At 40.5% G+C, this 7077-nt stretch overlaps 1 long non-coding RNA gene across 9 annotated transcripts in view; it reads right to left on the reverse strand.

The window, feature by feature from the left end:
• The window catches only part of LOC113252511 (uncharacterized), a 90272-nt gene that overhangs the window by 18964 nt on the left and 64231 nt on the right, over window positions 1-7077 (reverse strand). For 7 of the 9 annotated variants that reach the window (XR_008960120.1, XR_008960121.1, XR_008960119.1 and 4 more), the window contains 3 exons: window positions 6485-6573; window positions 4239-4351; window positions 3733-3827 (listed from right to left, as the gene is read on the reverse strand). This is a non-coding gene — a long non-coding RNA (uncharacterized LOC113252511). Of the gene's footprint in view, window positions 1-1910; window positions 3004-3732; window positions 3828-4238; window positions 4352-6484; window positions 6574-7077 lie in introns of those variants that run through there. The other 2 variants (XR_008960117.1, XR_008960116.1) reach the window with 1 other exon arrangement.

Genomic DNA, 7077 nt, shown 5'->3' on the forward strand with positions numbered 1-7077 from the left:
ATAATAACTTTACAGGGAAGAAAACTGGTCGACACCATCTAATGAAACGACCAACTTAGACAAACTGACACCCTGCAACTTCTAAAATAACCCAGTGGGAAGACACAGCACCAGGTCCGTGGTATTTCTGCTAAAAATGCATAACCTGAATCTAGTCACAAGGAAACAGGCAAATACAAGCCGAAGGACGTTCTGTAAAATAACTGGCCTGTGTCCTTCAATAAGGTCATGAAAGACAAAGGCGGAAAATGGTTTCATATTAAAGGCGAATACAGGTACCTAACAAGTGAATGTGATTCTGGACTGGACTTGGTCCAAGAAAAAATGATTCTGAAGGACATTATTAGAACAATTGGTAACTCTGAATATGACCTGTGGACTACATGAGAGTCTTGGATCAGAGTTGAGTATCCTGGTTTTGACATATTGTGATTGCATAAGAGAAAAGCTATATTTAGGAAATAGTCATGGACTTGACTTGTGGAAAAAGAGACGTGATGTTTGTAATTGATGCTCAAGTCATTGAGAAAAAACACGTATATATTCGAAAATTCGTCATGGGTCATCGGAAAGGTACATAGTATTTGACCACTATATGGAATTTATTCTAAAAGAAATGGCAGGGGTGCCTGGGTGGCTCGGTCTGTTAAGCATCCAACTCTTGATTCAGGCTCAGGTCAGGATCTCAGGGTAGTGGGATCAAGCCCCCCATCAGGGCTATGAGCTCAGCAGGGAGTCTGCTCGAGACTCTCCCTCGCCCTCTGCTCTCTCTTGCACATGCATGCTCGCTCGCTCTCAAAAAAAAAAAAAAAAAGCAATGGAGAAAAATCCATTTGCAATCCTATTAACAGGTTAATTTTAAGCATTTGTTTCAGTAAAAACAGCTTCACTTTGCACTCCCTGGAATGACAGAATGCTTAAGGAAACTGCTTAATCGACCTGATGTAATATTATGTACCCACTAAATATGATTACAAAATACATGGTTAACATAACCACATAAATGCACTGATGATAGCTGTACAAAATTAGTATGTGAGCTTGGAGTGGAAAGAAATTTGAAAATAATTTAATTTGTGATGGAATTCTGAGCATTCTTCTCTACTTCCTTTATTCTTGGGTTAATGTTCTTTCAGAGAAAATGAATTAAAAAAACGAACAGATCAGTCTTAAGAGTCCAGCACAAATACACGGCAAATGTTCTGAGCCTGCAGTCATTGAATTCAAGTGAATTCATTTTTATGGGCACTAAATGAAATGGAAACAATGAAGGTTGTAGTGTTCAACCAATTCGGATTGAGGACGGATTACCCGTTTGTTAGGAAAACGTAACTCCAATCCTTGCCTTCTATTCTCTCACGGCCCCCGCCACGGCCACGCTGAGTCCACGAAAAGACCACTCCAATTTATTTCCTTTCTTGGGGAAGCAGGCACAGAGAGAAGCACTTCCCAAGTCCTAGTCGCTTTGTTTGGTATAATTAAGCTCAGTTGGATACATTCATGATCTGTACTCTCTGCGGCAGAGGATGAAACAAAGGTTTTGGCACGGAATTTTTTAAAAAGCCCCAAGCACAGCAACAAACACACACAACCTTCATCTGCAAACCACTGGTGTTCTAGTCACGAGCGCACATGCAAATCAAAGGAGGGGAAAAAACTCAGTTTCTGAATTTGTGTTGACAGAATTATCAGAGGAAGGATAGTTGTTCTAAGAAACAATGAAAAAAAAGACAATTTTGTAATCGCAAGCAAGACTTAATACAAGATAAAACACTGACTACACAGAACTTCGAATTCATTCTTGTAAGTATATTTTCAGATCTCTATGAACCATTAATTCAATTAATATCCTGAATGTAGGTTTCAGAACTACCTGCAAAACCAACCAGAGCTAGTACAAAACAAGGCAGTTTTTAAAACTGGTGTATTTATTTGGTAATTATAAGAAGAGACCTGTGCAGAATCTCACTGAGTAGCTAGGAAGGGGATTTCACGGTGGGCATTCCCATTAGGGACGGAGAGCTTTCCCTCCAGACGGGCAGGAGGCATCCCTCTGTCTGCTCGTGAGTGGTTAAAACAAATCCTAATGCTCCTTCATCAGGAAAGACTTCAGTCAGGTCCAAGGCCAGCCTAGCATAGGTGGGGTGACTCAAATTCTTTGAGAAACCGTTTTTATCTTCATATCTCTTAGGCAAATACTGCTGTAAGGGGAGATTTCTCCTTTTATGCAATTATAAAGAAGGGTTTCTAGTGCATGATCTGGGAAGAGTAATGTTATAGACTATTGTCGAAAGTGTTTACTCACAAAGAAGTTAAGTTGGAGAATGTCTATTTCAACAGCAATCCAGTCCATGAATTACATGAACAATGACTAAAAATGACTAAAGAAACGTAATCTCAAGGGACAGGACTAGTCCAAGCTCCATCTAAATCAGAGATTGGCCATCACAAGTGGATGTCTTTACAAATTATGTAGATGAATGTATGTGATATGTATGCATACATTTATAACGTATATTTTACGTACATAAAAGTATGAATACAAGAAAAACCTGGGTACCTCCACTCAGTCCAAGAAATCACACAGTACTGGTTCCTTTGAAGCCCATTTTCTCCACTGATCATTAACTTGTTTTACTTCCATTTTATCATACTGCGTTTTAGTTTTAAGACCCTAAAATCAGGCTTGATCCCACAACGTTATTAAATTTAAGAAGTGCCGTACCATGGGTAGGGTTTTAGAATCCAGGAAATAAGGTCAACGAGGCATTCTTATGAACTCAAAGAATTAAATATTTAGCATTCGAAGGTGGGGAGGGGTAAAACGACTGTAACAGTTAGTTATACAAAGAGGGTTTTTCTCCTCCCCTCAAATATTCAAACTGAGCAATTTTTCCTCTATGCTCCTAGGCTGTTTGGCTGGGGCTGTACAAAAGACAGATCAAGAAGGGAAAACAGAAGTTTATTACCAGGTGCGTCGCCCACACACGGCAGTCCTCGGGCCTGTGTAGCATCAGGACAAAAAGAACCATAACTTTTCAGAGATGTGACAAGACAAAGGAAAAGGACTTTTTCTAGGGCAGTAAGTGGTGAGAAGCTAAGGGCTACTTCGTAATGTTTGTTAGGCCCCCCTTGTGCCATCTCGGAGCTCACTGGGGTCTAGAGTTGTCTCCAGTGATTTTAACATCTGTCCTTCCTGGTAGAGAAGGAAAAGGGGACACCTGTACAAATTTATGTCCTGCTTGTAGGAAAATGGGAGGACAGAGAGCTTATCTCTGCTTCTCAGTTGCTTTTAGCTCAAAATAATCCTTCTGCCAAAGTAGTATAGTTGCTACTCTTCAGGGTCAAGTAAGAAGAATTTAATAAGGGCATCTGGGTGGTTCAGTTGGTTAAGCGTCTGACCCTTGATTTTGGCTCAGGTCATGATCCCAGGGTTGTGAGATGGAGCCCTGTACTGGAACCTGCTTGAGATTGTCTCTCTCTCTGGCCCTCCCCCAACCCTTACCCTCTCTTCCCCTCTCTGAAAAAAAAAAAAAAAGGAATAAGGAAAAGGAACCTAGAGTATGGGCTCTGGAAACTAGACTAACAATTGAATGATATTCTGCAGACGGATTTTTGAGAAATAAATACTAGCAAATACATCTCCGTAACTCCACGTCTTCAAGAGTGGTTTAATTTCCTTAGTGTTAGAAGCTGTCATGGACGGACTATGGATGATGAAGGTAACTTTACCTCTATACACAATTTTGGAAGTTGAAGAACAAGGCGGTGGGTAGAAAGCCAAAATTATCTTCGGGCCTCCGTACGGAGGAAAAAATCGCCAATATCTAGAAAAGAGCAATTTGCATTTTAAGGTGTATGCAGTGATGTGAGAGATAGCACCGTATCAGGTGAATAGTAACTTCAGCTGTTGCAAGCTTTTCTTAACATCTCTATTTAGTGCTTGAATGCATCCTCCTGTTCTATCTGCTCCTCTCCCAAAGTCCCAAGTGCTGCACAATATCTAAAGTCATCATTTTTAAGGCTAACTGCATCTAATTCTTAGCCTGGGTGGTAGGTGTGGAGACGAACTCTATGAAAAGCTGTATTTCCACATCTCATTTTTTGTTTGTTTTTCTCCCCCATATCACAGTGAAAATGTAAATTGCAAATGTCTTTACTTCTCAGATTGTGTGCTGGGTCCCCTGCAGTTATAGGAATAATATTTGCTTATCATCAGAAGGTCAGAATCCCCTTACCTATGTGGGCAGGGAAGCACTGTTCCTACTTCCCAAATTCGATCCTTTTCTCAAAAAGCTGCATCTTCTTTGCCTGAGGGCATTCTTCGGATATTCATATATTTCAAAGCAAGCTTCATTATCCAGAAAAGAAAAATTATGATTGTCTCTGCTTCTCTGAAACTGTAAAAACTCACAAGAACCTAGTCTATGTCAAGTCACCTGAAATTTCCCCCTTAAGAAGCTGATTTATTCAATAATAGCAGTACAGAAACTTTTCTCACTTATTTTTCAGAAAGACATGCTCAAAATTCCACCTAGTCCTTTAGAGGGCTTTTCTGTATACCAGGATCACTGCCTGTGAGGATTAATTTTAGGAGATAACAGTCCAGATGCTGCTATGAAGGTATTTTTTTTTTTACATGTGATGAATTCAGGAGAATTTGAATAAAGCAGAGTAGTTTCCATTATGTGGGTGGGCCTCACCCAATCAGTTGAAGGCCGTAAGAGGAAAAGTCTGTGGTCTCCCAAAGAACAGACTGCTTTTGACACTCAAACTGCAGCAACAACTCTTCCCTGGGTGGCCAGACTGCCCTGCACATTTCAGACTTGCCAGCCCCTTAAAATCCATCTTCTTCTCGGTCTATGTGTATAGTGGAACACACACACATCCTATCGGTTCTGTTTTTCTGTACAACTCTGGCTAGGAGACTGCCCCTCTACAGCACAGCTTCAGTCCTTCTAAAAACATGTAAATACACTGACCTAGATGGTCTTCCCACTACCCTCAGCTTTATCAAACTTCACACACCTGATCTTCCTTTTCTAGAACATTCATGTTAGAAAGTTTGTCAGTTTCCTTTTTCCTGACTCTCTGAAATGATCAGTCTTTTAGAAGTCTCGCTGGTTTTGCATCCCATCTTTCTTAATGTGAAACATGGAGGAAGATAGGACCCGACACTCCCCGGTATCTGTGAGAGACCACATGTGCGTAATTTGCACGCGTGCCTTGCTCCTGATTAGTAGCTTTGTGACAGGAAGTAGTTTTACAGAGTGTAATTTTTCTTTGGGTAAAGCCAATCGGCAAACACAGATGACTTGCTGTGCCTCTCACACCAGCACTTAAAAACTCCCTCCTGTCCTCCGTTTCAGTGAAGCTGGGCTCAGACTGAGTGCTGGTCTCTCTTCCCTACTGCAATAGCCTGGCATACAGTCTTCCTTTCCTGTTCAGCTTCCTGCGGTCTTTGCTTCTGTGATATGGAGAGACTATTCTTTCATGAATTTGGTACTGAAGTTACTCATAATTGGCTGGAAGTCAACAGCGGGGTTTCTGTGATAGAGTCAGATCTCTTTGGTCCTTCAAAAGTTGTGGACCTGCCTGAAAAAGAAGTTTCTTGTTTAAAAAAATGTTTTTTAAAGTATACTCTGCATGGGAGAAGTAAATAGTGAATGTAAGCTCTAGGAGTTAAAAAAATAAAGTTTTCAGCAAAACTTTGAATCTGGACAAAGTCTGGGAGCCATCTATAGGGATTGTCAATTTTCTCTTTCTCAGTTCACTGGGTATGTGTTAGATCCTTTTCCCGTGGCATTCACTTCTTCTTGCTCCACTGACCAAAACTTAACTCCACACTGTGAACAGCGGTTAAAATCAGAAAGTCTAAGCCAGATACCAAAAGTCCAACATAATTCTTTTTATCCAAAATTATATACTCCTAGGAAATGAAGACTAAAGTGTCATCCTGACATTGCAGGATATTGTGCTGTTTCTGAATGTTTATTGGTGAATACCTAATACAAGTTTTAGATTTTTTTCCTCTTCTTTCTTGGGCCAATCTGCTTGCCTAGAGATGGGTACTTAAATATTTTGTCTGTTGAGTTTAAGCCTCACAAACTAAGCATTTATGAATTATAGACTAGAATCCTCTCCATATTGTGAGAATATGAGACATGATGGCCTCCTCTTGATCCTATGGGAGAGGCCAGGGCCCGCTGTCTGGACCACACGTCGGACAATTTGTCTTGACCTGCTTTGAACTGAAAATTATTGTTCTAGAGGGTGTCCTTTGCTATGATGATATATAACCTTCCTACACACGGTGTTCCCACTGTTTAGCCATAACCTTCTGGAATCGGTCTGCATGGACGGAATGTCAAGCCCTACCTAGACTGGCCTGTGCTCACAGAATTTATACTTCTAGAATGATTTACTCAAGAGCTAGATGTAAGAATCAGTGTATTTACTCATTCAACAAATAAGGTGCACGTACTTCGTATATGGGCCTTCACATAGCAGCCATGGTGTGTTCACCAACTGGATAGCTTCACCCAAATTCCAAGGGTTTTAGAAATTCTTTACCTGAACAGAGGCAAAAAACAGATATATTCTTTATCATACCACAGATGATAGCTCTAAAAATTTAGCATGCATAAAATCCACAAAGGAGACTGTTTAAAGATTCACCCTCTGTAGATCTCAACTGAGATTCAGAACTTCCTCGTTTTCATGAGCATATAAAGAATTCTACATGGCTGATGAGTGTGTAAACTGACACCATCATTTGAGAACAAAAACCTGTCAATATCCACTAAACCTAAGCATATGAATACCCCTGATTTAGCAAATCCACTTCTGGGTAAATACTCGCTTAAAGTGTCCACCGTCAGGAGAAATGGACACATCTGAAATGCACACATACCCACACAAAGGACGACTGGGTTTCTGTCTCATTCACCCTTCCCAGGCTTCCAGTTCATTGCTCTTGAGCTATCTTATTTTATTGTATTTATTTATTTTAAAGATTTTACTTATTTGTCAGAGAGAGGGAGCACAGCAGGGGAAGCTGCAGGCAGAGGGAGAAGC

Source organism: Ursus arctos, unplaced genomic scaffold (assembly GCF_023065955.2).
Source record: "Ursus arctos isolate Adak ecotype North America unplaced genomic scaffold, UrsArc2.0 scaffold_19, whole genome shotgun sequence".
NCBI lineage: Eukaryota > Metazoa > Chordata > Mammalia > Carnivora > Ursidae > Ursus > Ursus arctos.